The following is an 18016-nucleotide window of genomic DNA, read 5'->3' as shown; positions in this document are numbered from 1 at the left end:
CATACATTTATATAAGAATAGCCTCACTGGGTCAGACCAATGGTCCATCAAGCCCAGTAGCCCATTCCCGTGGTGGCCAATCCAGGTCACCAATACCTGGTCAAAACCCAAGGTGTAGCAATATTCCATGCTACCGATACAGGGCAAGCAGTGGTTTCCCCCGTGTCTTTCTCAATAACAGACTATGGACTTTTCCTCCAGGAACTTGTCCAAACCTTTCTTAAAACCAGCTACGCTATCCGCCCTTACCACATCCTCTGGCAACTCAGACTTATTTCTTTCATTTCTTTCCATTAAAGTCAATGGAGGAAGCAATTTTTTTTTAATTCTAGTGGAAAGGTTTTTCATCCATTTTAAAATTTATTGGCAATCATATGTCAGAAAGGAAACATCCCATGACATCAGAGGGGCAGAAAACTACAGGTCAATGTGAGGAGAATAAAATGTCAAATATACACATGAATAGAATATTGTTCTTCTTTCTAACTACCTCAAATACTATGGTCTGACTATGGTTTTTGCCAGGTACTTGTGACCACCGTGGTCACCTTGAAGACAGGATACTGGGCTAGATAGTGCATTGGTCAGACCCAATATAGTTATTCTTTGTTCTTATGTTCTTTTCAGAGGGACTGCAGTACTATCAGTGTCCACCAGGTGTCAGTAACATCTATTATAATAGGAATAAACAGCCAACATCAATAAACAAGTATCACAACTGGTTGTGTATACTAGTGCTACCTGATTCAAGATTCGAATTGATTCATCAATTCACTTGGGTGAATCGATTCGAATTGATTTAAAAAGAAAAAAAAATTGGCCTCCCGATTCTGTGACTGACCCTCCCCCGTTGCCCCCTAAAACAGGAGCAGCAGCACTGCCTCTTGCTGGCCAGCTGCTGCTGCTCCTGCTTTAGAGGGGGAGGGGGAGGGTCAGTCGGGAAGTGCTGGTGTCTGGCTTCCCCCCTGTCCTCCCACACATTCATTTACCTAATTCTGGCAGCGGAGCAGCCTGCAGAGAGGATCGCCAGTACTTTAGCGTTCTTTGCAGGTTGCCAAAGGCTTTTGGAACTGTCTTCCCTGTTCCCTCTGCCGCAGTCCCATCTCTCCTCTGACATTAGAGGCAGGATCACAACAGAGGAAACAGCTCCAGAGGCCGATGACAACCTGCAAAGATTGCTAAAGTACCGGCAATCCTATCTGCAAGCTGCTCCGCTGCTGGAATTAGGTAAATGGATGTGCGGGAGGTCAGGGGGGAACATGCAGGCCTTCAGGGGGGGTGCAGTCCTTCGGGGTGACAAGCAGGCCTTCAGGGGTGGGGTGCAGGCCTTCAAGAGAGGGACAGGCCTTTGGGGGTAGTGGTTCAGGCCTTCAAGTAGGGAACAGGCCTTCAGGGATGGTGGTGTAGGCCTTCGGGGTGGTGGTACAGACCTTCAGGGGGACAGGCAGGCCTTCAGAGGGGAGGGACAGGCCTTCAGGGGAAGGAGGCCCTGGTGTAGAAGTACATGGGAGGGAGGGAGAGAGGGCAGGGGGTTCAAAGAGACGTGCATATGCTGGACTTTGGGCGGAAGAAATAATGGGTCTAAAAATAGAGGAGAGGGAGAGAGATGGTGGACAATGGGATTTAGGGAGGGAAGGAACAGAAAGGGAGAGAAGTTGGACACCAGGGATGGTGTGGAGGGGAGATAGAGATACTGGATAGGGAAGAGAAAGGGAGAGATGGTGGACCCTGGGGTGGTGGGGAAGGAGGGAGAGATGCTGGATGAAAGGGTAGTTGCGAAAAGGTGGATCTGGTGATGGAGACGAAAAAAAGGAAAGATGCCACATCTCCGGGGTAGGGAAAGGAAATGAAAGGGGAGGACAGAGATGGAAGATGGATGGTTAGCACCGAGAAAGAAGAAAACAACAAATGGGCAGGAGACCCTGGCAAGCGAGCTATCAGAAGACAACCAGAGCCTGTGACCAAAATGATTTGAATAATGACCAGACAACAAAAGGTAGAAAAAATAATTTTATTTTCTATTTTGAGATTTCAATATGTCAGATTTAAAATGTGTATCCTGCCAGAGGTGGTGTTAGACCGCGAACGTGAGCTAGGATTTAACAGAGAGAAAAAGTCTTTAGTTTGCTTACACCATAGCACCAGTGTGGGTAGGAGAGGGCAAAGGGGGTGAAGAGGCTGTAAAATAAACAACCAATTGGGCAGGAAAATCAAATCGAAAAATCAATTCAATAGGCTGAATTGAATCAATTTTTTTTTTCCTGAATCAGGCAGGAAAAATAATAATATGTAGGATGTATACTAGTGTATACATCCTACATATTATTAGCATTTGCATTTTTTTTTAAATGACATGATTCTTTCATTCAGAACTCTTTACACCATATAACTCGATGTCATTGCTTATGAAACTAGGTTTGAAATTTTTCTAAGCATATGTAAATCGCATTGGACTCCCATTTGGGGAATATTAGCGATCTACAACAAATACTAATGTAATGTACTGTAATGATTAGCGGAGTTTTGTTTTACTTCAGTAGCAATTAGACACTAACAACAGGCCTCACTTCATCTGTGCAAAATCTTTTGGCAGGCAAAAATGTCACCTAACATGCTTCTAGCCTCTGATTCCGAGTTATCCAGACAGTGTTTCTCAAAGCTGACAGGACCTCATTATCCTCCAGCAGTCCTTCAGTCCTACAAGTACAAGAGCAATCAAGTGCAATGTTTTCTACTGTATTTGTATTCTTCAAGTGGGGCCTCTCCAATGACCTGTACAGGGACATCAACACTTCCTTTCTTCTATTGGTTATGCTTTTCTCTATACAGCCTAGCAACCTTCTGGCTATGGCCACCACCATGTTATCCTGTTTCATCGACATCAGATCCTCAGACACTACCACACCAAGATACCTCCCCCCATCCATGCATATCAGCCTCTCACTTCCTAGCACTCAAGGCTCCCTCAGATTTCTACTCCCTAAATGCATCACTCTGTATTTCTTTGCTTTGAATTTTAGTTGCCAGACTTATACCATTCTTCTAACTTTTGCAGGTCCTATTTCATGTTTTCCACTCCCTCCGGGGTGTCCACTGTGTTACCAATCTTGGCATCATTCACAAAAAGGCAAATCTTTCCTTCTAACCCTTCAGCAATATCGCTCACAAACATATTGAATAGAATCATTCCCTCTCTAATTCCCCCACTGTGTATAAATGCACCTTCTTTTCCAGTTTGTCTGTCTTGACTAGATTGTAAGCTCTTTTGAGCAGGGACTGTTTCTTCTATGTTTTGATGTACAGCGTTGTATATGTCTAGTAGCACTATAGAAATGATAAGTAGAAGTAGTATATTTATTTATTTATAAATTTATAGGATTTTGTTTTTACTATCCTCTCTCACTGTCCCAGCTGTGAAAATCCTTCCTTCTAATTATGTATTCCAGTCTGCATTTAACCTGAAAAGCTGACACTGAAGGCATTTATCTTTGCCATTTTTATCTACAGGAATAAGCCTTCATTAAAAAGCTATTTTTTTTTCACAAGCAAAATGGCATTAGCCTTTATAGTTTGCCGCTTAGATGATTCAAACATTCATGCACAAAGCAAATATTGTTCACGCTCTTTATCAACAGGTATAAACATACATTTTAGGCCAGGCTACAGCTGAATGAAAGATACAATGAAATGATTCTGTGCTAAAAGAAACCAACTCCAAACCTTGGTCAGCAAATTACTTTTTTGCCAGGGGCAGTGGAGTATTGCTTTTTGGCTCTCTCATTGGTCAGCAAATTGTCCACATTATTGGTTAGTAAATTTAAGGCTGCAGAATTATTTATTGGCAAATTAAAGATGGCAGAATTATTGGTTGGTAAGTACAGAATTGCAGTGATCGGTTAGCAAATTAGAGAGGCCTGCTTTTGTGTGCAGATAAATCAGCCATGGGCAGATTATTGGAGGCCAAATTAGAGATGGGCAGGTTATTTATGGGGTGAACTGCAGTTAGCTGAAATATTGGTTTCTAAATTATAGGCAAGGGCACATAGTGAGGTTTTAAGATTTTTTTTTTTTTCCACTTTATGATCAAATTTATGCTTTATAATTTCATTCCTGGATGCCGTTAAAGGTGATGAGGAAGTAGGACAGTTTGGCAGGAGGGAAAGAAAACCCACGAGCGTTTCATTGAAAAATGTCCACCCTGAATCCCTGTTTATGAGGTTTCTTGTGGTAATGTAGTTTATTTGTATAACGCCACTCACGCCACAGGTTGCATGTCACGGGAAAGGGCTCAGAGGTAGGCTGTGACCGTACATTCTTTTTCCTCAATTAAAACAAATCTTCAGGAGAACAGAGCTAGCTACAGCCTTACGGCAAATAGGAAAAAAAGAAAAGAGAGAGATTCAATATGAAAGGCTCAGTCAGTCAAAGAGGTGGTGCACGGCTCTGGTTGCAGTCCATCTGAGTGCTCTTCAAGACACTTTTCATCCACTTCATAGGGGCTCTTTAGAGGCAGCCCCTACTGGTCTGTCGGTGATGCCAGCTTTGCACCTTCAAATAGCTGCTTCTCTATTCCTGAGGTCAGCAAGGGTATCCTGACTATTCATACATGACCATCTGAGGGAGAGTGTAGGGTAGCAGATGTAAGCAAGGGCATGGAAAGGGGAGGGGGAGGGGGAGTGGGAGACTCTATAAGTAAAGCACACATGATTAGGACACTTCTGTTATGCACTATATTAAAAATATATTTTAAAAAAGGAATGAATTTTCTAAAATCACAGCTTTTATGTCAGGTTGGGCAAGCCCAGATTTCCTTAATATATTTTTCTTATAATATAGTGTGGTTGCTCTTTACGTAGAATGCCACATGACTGGATTTTATCCAACAGAAAAGAAGGAAAAAAAATAAAGGATCCATGTGGGATTTTGGTGGGCTCACACTTTCCACCACAAGTATTGTAGTAAGGGTGGCACAAGGGCCTGGGTCCCCTTCTCTACAGTCACTACCAACCAGGCTACTCCAGACACCTGCTTAAGCTCTACTAGAACTGACCGTAATATCTGTAGCAGGTACCGGTGCTGATTTCAGAACCATGGTCACGTTTAAAGTAAATGCTGGAAATGTACATAAGAACATAAGCAATGCCACTGCTGGGTCAGACCAGTGGTCCATCCTGCCCAACAGTCCGCTCACGCGGCGGCCCTCAGGTCAAAGACCAGTGCTCTAAATGAGTTTTACTGGCCTACATTTCTGGCACCGACTTTACACAAGAATCGCATCCACAGGGGCTCCTATCAACCAGATGAAAGCCTTATGATAGAGCTGAGGAGTCTGAGAGAAGAGATCCAACGCTTAAGGAGTATCCGTGATGACGAGACCTTCATCGACGGAATAATCCAGGAACTGTCTCAGATCGCCAAACCAGAGCCTGACAAGACCATCCTTGAGTCACCCAGAGCTTCCAGAACTTCAGACTTGAATCCTACCGTCGGAATTCAGGAAGTCACTGGAGACGCCGATACCTGGCAGCTGGTGACTTCATCCACAGGTAAACGCAGAAAACCTAATTCTGTTTCTCTCTCTCACATACAGGGCAGCTCTACATCGACGCCACATATCCCCCTTAAGAACAGATACCAGCTGCTACAGGAAGGTCCTGACAACGAGGTACAAGAAGTGGTTGAACAGACGGTTCCGATTCCAGAGTCCACAGGTCGGCCCACCCCTAGGAAGCGCAGAGTTGTGGTCATCGGGGATTCACTGCTAAGGGGCACCGAGGGACCGATTTGTAGACCAGATCTGCAGTCAAGAGAGGTCTGCTGCTTGCCGGGGGCCAAGATCCGGGATGTAACTGCTAGCCTTGGCAGACTCATCAAGCCCCAAGATCACTTCCCTATGATTTTCATCCATGTCGGAACCAACGACACTGCCAGGGGCACCCTAGAAAGCATACCCGAAGACTTCAGAGCCCTAGGAGAGAAGCTGAGGAGGATGGATGCGCAGGTGGTCTTCTCCTCGATCCTCCCAGTGAGGGGCAAGGGCAGTGCCAGGGAGGATCGTGTCCGGAGGGTGAACGACTGGCTGCAGGAATGGTGCAGGGAGATGAACTTTGGGTTCCTGCACCACGGAGAGGCACTGCAGGGACTGCTTGGACCAGACGGGTTACACCTGACCAAGAGGGGGAAGAACGTCCTTGGACACCGTCTAGCCCGCCTACTACACAGGGCTTTAAACTAGGTAAGTTGGGGGAGGGTACGGGCTTTAAACTAGGTGAGTTGGGGGAGGGTACGGGCTACCAATACTATTTTAGAACTGAACTAAGTAAACACTGCATTGGGTCACATTACAATTCTGGGTCTAAGGGGAGTACACGTAGCAATTCTAGGTCTAGAGGGAGTACACACTGTAATTCTGGGACCAGCGAGAGTGCACACGCTGCAAATTGCACTAAAGGAGCTCAAGTAGCCCAAACGGGAATACCCCCACAGGGTACACACATTACCAAGTCTCTGATAGGAGCGCACTGCAGTTATGGGGAGTCCGGGATAGGTACAAGCTGTAGCTCTGGGTCTAGGGAGTGTAAGAGACAAGCGAAAAATACTAATGGTGGTCTAGTTGATATAGAGGGATTGTCCCCACTGAGATACAACAAGCACACAACATGGAGGGCTATGTACGTCAACGCCCACAGTCTGGGAAACAAGATCCTAGATTTGGAGATAGAAATGAGGAATGCCGACCTGGATGTGGTGGCGATATCTGAGACCTGGCTCACAGACTCCCACGCGTGGGACATGGTCATACCAGGTTACAACTTGCTTCGTCGGGACAGGGAGGGCAAAATGGGAGGTGGGGTAGCATTATATACTAAAGATGACATTAAGGTCACCAGAATCACAGATGTACAGTACACTGGGGAATCCCTTTGGGTAAATTTGGCCAGAGGGAAGGACAAATGCCTATATCTTGGCGTGGTATACAGACCCCCAAAACATCAAGAAGACCTAGATTTGGAATTAATCGGAGATATAGAGAATATCACCTTGCGGGGGGACACAGTATTGGTAGGTGACTTCAACATGCCCGATGTGGATTGGGTCACGCTTTCCTCTGCTTCCGGCAGCAGCAGGAAGCTATTAAACTCTTTGAATGGAGCAGGACTCAGGCAACTTGTAATTGAGCCAACAAGGGATCAGGCAATTTTGGACCTGGTACTTACCAACGGAGAAAGTATCACAGAGGTCTCGGTGGGTGAAACTTTGGCCTCCAGTGACCACAATATGATTTGGTTCAATCTCAGGAAAGGTTTCACGAAATCTACCACATTGACCAAGGTTCTCAAGTTCAAGGACACAAATTTCCAGGACATGGGAGACTTCGTTCACCAGGCGCTACAAACCCAAGCAGATACCGACAGCGTGGAAGAAATGTGGTCAACTTTGAAAACCACCATACAGGAAGCAACAAACCGCTATGTTAAATCAGTAAGCAAACGAAGTAGGAACAACAAGCCACAGTGGTTCTCTATGGAGATCTCAGACCTCATCAAAGAGAAGAAAAAAGCATTCATCTCTTACAAACAATCAGGGACACAGGACTCCAGAGTAGATTATCTGACCAAATCAAGAGCCGTCAAAGCGGCAGTTAGAGAGGCCAAATTCCGCATGGAGGAGTCTCTAGCAAAGAATATCCAGAAGGGAGATAAATCCTTCTTCAGGTATATTAGTGACAGGAAAAAGAACTCAGGCGGGATAGTACGACTCAGAAAACCAGACGGAGACCATGTGGAGACGGACTCGGAAAAGGCCCAACTGTTAAATGAATACTTCTGTTCAGTCTTCACCCGCGAGGTGCCGGGAATCGGCCCTCAACCACATACAAGGATTAAATCAGTAGACCCGTTTAGTAATTTCAAATTTACACCCAGCAGCGTCTACTGCGAGCTGTCAAAAATCAAGGTCAACAAGGCAATGGGGCCTGACAACCTACACCCTAGGGTACTCAGGGAGTTGAGAGATGTCTTGGCGGAACCACTATCCGCGCTCTTTAATCTCTCCCTTAGTACAGGTAACGTCCCGATGGACTGGAAGACGGCTAACGTCATTCCACTACACAAGAAAGGCTCCAGGGTGGATATGGCAAACTACAGACCAGTGAGTCTCACTTCAATAGTGAGCAAACTAATGGAAACCCTAATCAAACACCAAATGGATAGGATCATGGAAGAGGAGAATCTGCGGGATCCCCGCCAACATGGATTTACTAAGGGGAGATCGTGCCAATCCAACCTGATCGGCTTCTTTGACTGGGTGACGAGGAAGCTGGATGTTGGTGAGTCCCTGGACATCGTCTATCTGGATTTCAGCAAAGCATTTGATAGCGTGCCACACCGCAGGTTGCTGAACAAGATGAGTTCTTTAGGTTTGGGCGACACTTTAACAAAATGGGTTGGGAACTGGCTTGGAGGTAGGCTTCAGAGGGTGATGGTGAATGGCACTCCCTCCGAGATGTCGGAGGTGATAAGTGGAGTGCCTCAGGGCTCCGTCCTAGGCCCGATCTTGTTCAACATCTATATAAGAGACCTGACAGAAGGGCTTCGAGGTAAAATAACATTGTTTGCCGATGATGCCAAACTGTGCAATGTAGTGAGCAAAAGCACAACAGACAAAAAAGCAATGACAGACGATATGGTGCATGACTTACTTCTGCTGGAGCACTGGTCTAGGTCCTGGCAACTCAGTTTCAATGCCAAAAAATGCAAAGTCATGTACCTGGGAAGCCAGAATCCATGCAAGATCTACACCCTAAATGGCAAGATCCTGACAAGAACTGTAGCAGAAAGAGACTTGGGAGTGATTGTCAGGGAAGACATGAAGTCGGCAAACCAAGTGAAGCAAGCTTCATCCAAAGCAAGGCAAATCATAGGTTGCATACGCAGGAGTTTCATCAGCCGTAAACCTGAAGTCATTATGCCACTATATAGATCCATGGTGAGACCGCACCTGGAGTACTGTGTGCAATTCTGGAGGCCGCATTACCGCAAGGATGTGCTGAGACTGGAGTCGGTCCAGAGAATGGCCACCAGGATGGTCTCGGGACTCAGGGAGCTCCCGTACGAGGAGCGGTTGGGGAATTTGCAGCTCTACTCACTCGAGGAGCGTCGAGAGAGGGGAGACATGATCGAGACATTCAAATATCTCACGGGCCGCATCAAGGTGGAAGAAGACATCTTCTTCTTCAAGGGTCCCGCGGCAACAAGGGGGCATTCGTGGAAAATCAGGGGCGGGAAACTGCACAGTGACACTAGGAAGTTCTTCTTCACTGAAAGGGTGGTTGATCGCTGGAATAGTCTTCCACTTCGGGTTATTGAGGCCACCAGTGTGGCGGATTTTAAGGCCAGATGGGATAGACATGTGGGATCTATCCGCAAAGATAGATAGTGAGGATCACTGGGGTGGGCAGACTTGATGGGCCTTGGCCCTTATCTGCCGTCTATTTCTATGTTTCTATGTTACGGTCGCTTCTGGGACAAGCCATGACCATTTTGACTGTAGGGGCCGGTAGACACCTCTGTGGACAGGACATCGGCAGCCTGTTCTATAGATGCCTGCAGGTGCCTATATTTTTTTTAATTAGTTTTTAATTGTTTTTAAATGACACAGTCAATTACCACTGTTTATCACCAATTGAACCAATTACTGTAAGGCGGTGGTAGGATTCCTACTGCCACCTATCTTTCGGCGTCCCTAGGAGAATCAGGGTCTAAGGCAGAGGTGTCCAACCTTTTGGCTTCCCTGGACCGCATTGGCTGAAAAAAATGTTTCTAGGGCCACACAAACGTGCAAATGCTGCAGCAAGACAGAGGAGGGAGCCAGCAAGACGGTAAACACCCAGGGGCAGCAGAGGAAAACACTGCATCACCCTCGACCGGGGCCGCACAAAATACTGTACTGGGCCACATGCAGCCCTCGGGCCGCAGGTTGGACACCCCTGGTCTAAGGGCTCACCTGCTAATCAATTAGCATGAAGCAATGTAACTGTGCTAGCCAATTAGCATAGAACACATCCACTCTCTGTCCCAAAATTATCACGGGATGAATGAGCACACCTTGTGGTAAGGCATTTTTAGCTAGGATTTGCCCCAGCTTAGTAAGGGTTAGATTCACTAAGCCCACCGATCGTGTCCCAACCAGTGTGCGACCCGACCCAATTCACTAACCTTCCTCCCTCTACGATTTGCACCTGAGTCTGATCCGCACATCAAAATGAAGGGAAATGGAAGGCAAACAGGAAGGCAGCGATTCACTAAAAAGGAAAAGGAACACCGAAAGGGCTGGCCGATCAAAAAAAGAAGCGACTGCTGAGGACCAGTCGCTCATGTCCTTGCCAACTGTCCTGCTCTTTGCCACCCTGAAATCTCAGCCCTGAACACTTCCCCCCAAAGTAAAACCGCCCTGCTTTCTGCCTCCCTGACTCTCCTAGCTCGCACTGCAGGGAAGGACTCTCTTGCTCTCTGCCGCCCCAACTCTCCTTCTCTCTGCTGCCCCGACTCTCCTGCTCTCTGCCACCCTTCCCTGCAGTGTGAGCCAGTGGTTTTAACCCACAGGTTTAAAGCGGGGCTGCACTATGGCGTGTTCTGTTCTGTTCCAGAACGCGCCGCAGTGCAGCCCCGCTTTAAACCCGCAGGTTAAAACCATAGGCTCGCAAGTTAAAAAGAAAAAAAAAATGCAAAAAAAGTTTATGCCATGAAGAGCAAGCGTATGTGCAGACCCATCTGCAGGCAAATAAGATGGTCTGTGCATGCATCAGGATCGCTGTGCAGCGATCCATGTGGTCGGTGTGGGGTGTGCATGAGGACGCGTTGTGGATCGGTCGCTCAGGAAGACTCGGCCATGGATCGCCCAAAAAAAGAGGTTGGTGAATCTAAGCTTAAAAGGGTTCCTTAACCCTCTGTTACCTCAAATACAAACTTATCTATAAGCCCCCTGAGGACAGGAAAATACCTATTAAGCATGAATGTAAAAAGAGCTAATGCCAAAATCCTTCCCATTCTTTAGTTGCACCATTGTTTTCTCTTTCATTTGCATTTTTAGAATTTGCAGCTCCTTTGTGATCATGAGATTGAGAGATTCTCATCAAAAGCAACACCAAGGTTCTTGGTTTGTTTTCAATGTTCCCAGAATGCAATAGAACAAAGTGATATTTTCTATTTAATTTTAGCCATTTTAAGAGAACTGTGGACATAAGTTAAAAAAAAAAAAATTCCCAAAGGAATAATGAAGAAAATATTTCCCAGATTTATGAAAATGTTATTACAGCAAATTTCAGACATCTCATTCAGTGCCACCCACAATCTCAGAATGACTAACAGTTCTGCAGTACCGACGTGCAGCTGAGCACTCAGTCATATATATTTTAGTGTAAAGAGGAGGATCGGATTGCACCATCAGTATTTGAGCAGTACAAGTCAGGACCCACAAGCTTTAGTACAGTCCCTAATTCAGTAGCTTGAACTTCATGCTAACTCTCTTCCCTTCCATCCATTCTCCTCAACTCCTACGTACATCTTTATGTACAAAACAGTCTTCTATTTTGAAAGAAAGAAAAGTTCAATTAACATGTTACATACAAAATTCCACTGCCTCTTAAGTTCCTTTTAAAAAAAAAAAAAGTCAAATGGAATGTTTAGATAATCTTTGCATCGAGTAGAAGTTTTGGGCAATAAACATGCAACTCTGTTAACTTGCCTGATTGTGTCATACATTCTTTTGACTCGTTGCAGGAACTGAAATACTTTCTCTGCATAATCATTTCCCCAGTGAGTCACATTCTCTGAACAGTTCCCGTCTATGATAGTCTATTCCTGGTCATCATGCATTTATTAAGAAATAAAGTTATATTCAAAAGATGACCTCTTAGGTATAAATATCACAGGAAATAAAACGTTGCATGGCGGTAACATAATGTAGCTTTGTGAACTGCTTAATAACATAACATAAAATCTTATTTGTATACTGCAATACGCAATGTTCGATGCGGTGAACAGGAGTTAAGTAGATCGTACATGAGAGGTGAAGATACAAGAACAAATAGCATAGGATCATGACAAGATCAGAGCTGAAAACAATAGTGATAAGGTAATACAAGAAGAACACGAGAAATGAACAGATTTTAAATTTCGGTACAGATAGAGATACGGAGACCCAAAAAGGTGAGAGTGATGAGGAGGGCTGGTAGTAAGAGTAGACTGAGTCTGTACATAGAGCTTTTTCCATCATCTTGAGAAGCATGAGAGACACGCAAAGAGGGCACAAGGTTTAGTACTTTACTAGGAATTTGTTGAACAAGTATGCTTTTAATCCTCACCTGAAATGCTCGTATGACGAAGAAGACCCTAGAATGGGGAGTAATTCCTAGCTGTAGTGAGCAGCTTGATAGGATAGAAATTTTGTCGAGTAAGCTTTTTTAGGTTTTCCTTGCAGGGAGGGGTAGGCGAGGATGGAGTTGGAGCGCAAAAGGCAGCAGTGCAAGTGGTATATAAAGAGATTAATCCAATCCAATAGCTTTCATTAATTCATTAATAGCTAGAAGGTGGCAGGGGCATGGCCATGGATGGGCCTAAGCAAACCTGAGCCCCCTCCAATTTTTCCTACAGCCCTCCCAGAGGCTAACAGGAATCCTTAAGCCCCGTCACTTGAGGAAATGTACCGTCCACCCCAGGTGAACTGTGTGAGACCTGAGCACGCTCACTGTGCCAGCCTGAACAGTTCAAGTGCTTCCGCCGATTGATGGGTTTTGGCTGTCTTGAGTGGGTTCTGGAATTCTGTAGCTGGTGGGGCTTGATTTTAATGAGGATGAGGGCAGAGAGGGCAGGAAGATGGAGGGAGGAGGAAAAAGGGAAGGGAAATCAAAGGGAGGCAGAGCAAATGAGGTACAGTAGCTAATGCTCAAAAATTTAGGAAGAGAGCATGATTAATCACCACTCTATAACAAACATACTCTATTAAGCACCCTGGGAAGCTATCCATTGTACTATAACCCCCCACCAACCACCATATATTAAGAAAAAACTAAATGAAATGGAGGAAAACCTCAGTTGAGCTTCATAGGTAAAAAAAATAAAATAAAACTCCACTCTAATTAATAACACTGGACAACAAATTTTTCCAAAAGTTTTTGCTTCCTTTAAACAAACTGATGATTATGATAGACCCATTCAAAAAAACACAAATATAATTTCCCACTGACTATATCACGTAAGAATTTTGAGAAACACTATCTGCCTGTTTTACAAAGCCATGCTAGCGGCTGCCATGCGGCAACAGCCCCGAAGCCCTTTAAATCTCAATGGGCTTCGGGGCCGTTACCATGCAGCAGCCGCTAGCGCGGCTTTGTAAAACAGGCCCTATGATATCTTCAATTGACTATAACATATTTTAATGCACAAAGGGCTCCTTTAATCAAGCCACGCTAGCATTAATGCGCGTAATACCGCACGCTAAACCGCTGGCCGCGCTAGCAGCTACCACCTCCCATGAGCAGGTGGTAGTTTTTAGGCCAGCGCGGGTGTTAACGTGTGATGAAACATCATGCGCGTTAACTCTACTAGCGCGGCTTGATAAAATGAGCCCAAAGTTTCTGATACGCTGTGTTAGTTCGCCATGGCTAAAAGTGTTTTCCTGCTAATTTTCATTTGTTCTATGTGTCCGGTGCATCTCGTTGCAGTGTCCAACAATAGTCAGCCAGAATTGGTGGCTTCCAGTTGCCCTGATATCTGTATTCCATAATGGAAATGTCCCAGTGAAGCCTTTCACCATGTTTGTCGCTGACTGCACCAAGATTTGCGGGGAAGAAGTCCAAGTGTGAATGTAGAAAGTGCATCTTCAGTGACATGTTACACTTCATGGTTTCGTATGCTCTAACAAGTTTGGCAACCAGTTGAATATACTGTAGTTTGGTGCTCTGTAACTGCCAAGAAAATTCTCAACGACATCCTTGAATACTTTCCAAGCAATTTTCTTTGGCCCAACATTGATGACGTACCTGATCTGTGGACCGACAAAAATGCCTTCCTTAATCTTAGCATCAGTTATTAATTGCATTAGACTGAAAGTATCACAAGCAATTGTAAAAATGTACTTTTTTGTTAAAACAGCACGTGATACGTAATTTTAAATGTGATTTTCATGATCAGCAGCCAAAAATCTGTAAGATACACCCGAAAGTGTTGAAGAAGCAAAAACTTTGTTGTTCAGTAATCTCTTCTATAAGCCACACATCCACCTGTTGTACAAACAGTCTGGCACAAGGGGTAGGGTTACCATATTTTTACTTTAGTAACATAGTAGATGATGGCAGATAAAGACCTGAATGGTCCATCCAGTCTGCCCAACCTAATTCAATTTAATTTTTAATTTTTTTTTTTTCTCCTTAGCTATTTTTGGGCAAGAATCCAAAGCTCTGCCCGGTACTGTGCTTAGGTTCCAACTACTGAAGTCTCCATCAAAGCTCACTCCAGTCCATCTACACCCTCCCAGCCATTGACGCCCTCCCCAGCCCATCCTCAACCAAACAGCCATGTACCGATACAGACCGTGCAAGTCTGCCCGGTACTGGCCTTAGTGCTTCAATTATTATTATTTTCTGATTCTAGATCCTGTGTTCATCCCATGCTTTTTTGAACTCCTTCACCATTTTCCTCTCCACCACCTCTCTCAGGAGCGCATTCCAGGCACCCACCACCCTCTCCGTAAAGAAGAATTTCCTTACATTGCTCTTTAGTCTCCCACTCCTCAGCCTCAAATTATGCCCTCTGGTTTTACCATTTTCCTTTCTATGGAAAAGATTTTGTTCTATGTTAATACCTTTCAAGTATTTAAATATCTTAATCATATCTCCCCTGTCCCTCCTTTCCTCTAGGGTATAAATATTCAGTGCTTCCAGTCTCTCCTCATAGGTTTTTTGGCGCAAACCTCCTATCATTTTCGTTGCCCTCCTCTGGACTGCTTCAAGTCTTCTTATGTCCTTCGCCAGATACAGTCTCCAAAACTGAACACAATACTCCAAGTGGGGCTTCACCAATGACCTTTATAGGGGCATCAACACCTTCTTCCTTCTACTGACAACGCCTCTCTTTATACAGCCCAGCATCCTTCTGGCAGCAGCCACTGCCTTGTCGCACATTTTTTCACCTTTAGATCTTTGGACACTATCACCCTAAGGTCCCTCTCCCCCTCCGTGCATATCAGCCTCTCCCCTCCCAGCATATACGGTTCCTTCTGATTATTAATCCTCAAAAGCATTACTCTGCATTTCTTTGCATTGAAATTTAGTTGCCAGATATTAGACCATTCCTCTAACTTTTGAAGATCCTTTTTCATGTTTTCCACTCCCTCCACGGTGTCTGCTCTGTTACAAATCTTAGTATCATCTGCAAAAAGGCAAACCTTACCTTCTAGCTCTTCAGCAATGTCACTCAGAAATATATTGAACAGGATTGAACCCTGAGGGACTCCACTACTCACCTTTCACTCCTCGGAGCGACTTCCATTAACCACCACCCTCTGGCGTCTGTCCGACAGCCAGTTTCTAACCCAGTTCACCACTTTGGGTCCTAATTTCAGCCCTTCAATTTTGTTCAACAGCCTCCTATGAGGAACTGTATCAAAGGCTATGCTGAAATCTAAGTAAATTACATCTAGCATATGTCCTCGATCCAGCTCTCTGGTCACCCAATCAAAAAATTCAATCAGGTTCGTTTGGCACGATTTACCTTTTGTAAAGCCATGTTGCCTCGGATCCTGTAACCCATTAGATTCAAGGAAGTACACTATCCTTTCTTTCAGCAACACTACCATTATTTTTCCAACAACCGAAGTGCAAGTGCATAGCAGCCGCAGAAGTTAGGCAATCTATTATAAAGTTACTTTCATTCTGATAACGTGTTCAGTACTTTTCTGTGAACTTACAGGGCTTGTACTTCTTTTTTGTACTGAGAATTTTCAATATTAAAATATATATATACTAGCTTTATAGCCCATTACATTAACGGGTGCTAGAATGTATGTGTGTTTGTCTTTATTTCTTTCTCTCTCTGTCTCCTTAGCCGCTTTTCCTGTCCATTCTCCCTTATTTTTACCTCCCCTGTGTCCACCACCACCCCTTCACTGCTCCCCTTATCCAGCAGCAGCCCTTCTCCCTTTGTTTTACCTCCCCCCTGTCCATCAGCACCTCTTCCTGCTCCCCCTGTCCAGCAGTAAGCCTCCCTTCCTTCCCCCCACCCCCCCGGCCATCATCACCTCTTCCTACTCCCTCTGTCCAGCAATAGGCCTCCCTTCATTTCCCCCCTGTCCATCAGCACCCCTTCCTGATCCCCATGTCCAGCAGTAGGCCTCTCTTCATTTCCCCCCCCCGTGTCCATCAGCACCTCTTCCTGCTCCCCCTGTCCAACAATAGACCTCCATTCCTTTCCCCCCCGTCCATCATCAACTCTTCCTGCTCCCTCTGTCCAGCAGTAGGCCTCCCTCCATTTTCCCCCCCCCCCCGTGTCCATCAGCACCTCTTCCTGCTCCCCCTGTCCAACAATAGGCCTCCATTCCTTTCCCCCCCGGTCCATCAGCACCTCTTCCTGCTCCCCCTGTCCAGCAGTAGACCTCCCTTCATTTCCCCCCCTGTCCATCAGCACCTCTTCCTGCTCCCCCTGTCCAGCAATAGGCCTCCCTTCATTTCCCCCCCTGTCCATCAGCACCTCTTCCTGCTCCCCCTGTCCAGCAGTAGGCCTCCCTTCATTTTGCCCCCCTGTCCATCAGCACCTCTTCCTGTTCCCCCTGTCAAGCAATAAGCCTCCCTTCCTTTTTTCCCCCCCTGTCCATCATCACCTCTTCCTGCTCCCTCTGTCCAGCAATAGGCCTCCCTTCATTCCCCCCCCCCCCCCGTCCATCAGCACCCCTTCCTGCTCCCCCTGTTCACGGGAGTTAGTACAGGGCCAGTGTCTGCCATTCTCCCCAGAGTCCTTGCGCCCCCCCCCCCCTTCCCTTCCCACGGACCTGACTACCTACCTGGCGATTCAAGCAGCGTTTGCAGCAGTCTTCACACGCTGCTTCGGGTCCTTCTACTGCCCTGATTTACTCTGGCACGTCCCTGATGACATCATCAGAGACACGGCAGAGCAAATCAGGGAAGTAGAAGGGCCCGAAGCAGCGTGTGAAGACTGCTGCACATGCTGCTTGAATCGCCAAGGTAGTCGGGTCCGTGGGAAGGGGGGTGAGCGGAAAAGGACACGGATTCCTGTGGTGTGTCGCGGAGGGTGGCCAGGCTCCATTTCAGCCGTAGGGAAGGCTCACTGCCCCAGCTCCTTACCCGTCCACAGCCCGGGCCAGGCCTCCCGCGTTTTCTCAGCGGCCCGGCTCGCTCGGTTGTGACGTAATAAGCGCACATGCGCACTTGTCTTGCCACATCCCAACAGAAAAGGGATCAGGGAACACGCAAGGCAAGTGCGCATGCGCGGCTAGCATTTTATTATTTAAGATAGTAAATCTGAAAATTGCAAGAAACAATATAGGTAATTATTAAATTTATATTATTGCAAACAAGTCTACATCAAGAAGGGCAAATGAAAGTGTGGAGGTGCTAAATTATTATCAAAATCAAATTGAAACAACTAAACAAAACTAATTAATCCTACAGATCTAGAGAAAAAAAAACCCACCTCATTTTAACCTGTGTCCTTTGACTCTTAGAAACCTCTTGTACTTCAATTTACGAGGGTGGTTTGAAAAGTTTGGTAAAATAGCAAATTAAACAACGTAGGCTCCATTGAGGGCTATACACTTAGGCCGATTACTATACAGATAGGCCGATTCTGAATAGGACGCCTCTCTCGGGCGTCCAATACAGAATAAGGGCCTAGGTGTCTTGCGGGCCTCGCCTTCAATATAGGCGGCCTGCCTGGGGAGCATTTTTTTTTTTAAAAACGTGCATCCCAATTGGCTGATTAGACAGCTGTAGGACGCCTACAGC

The sequence above is a fragment of the Geotrypetes seraphini genome, chromosome 4, assembly GCF_902459505.1.
Source record: "Geotrypetes seraphini chromosome 4, aGeoSer1.1, whole genome shotgun sequence".
Lineage (NCBI taxonomy): Eukaryota > Metazoa > Chordata > Amphibia > Gymnophiona > Dermophiidae > Geotrypetes > Geotrypetes seraphini.
This window is presented reverse-complemented; position numbering follows the sequence as displayed.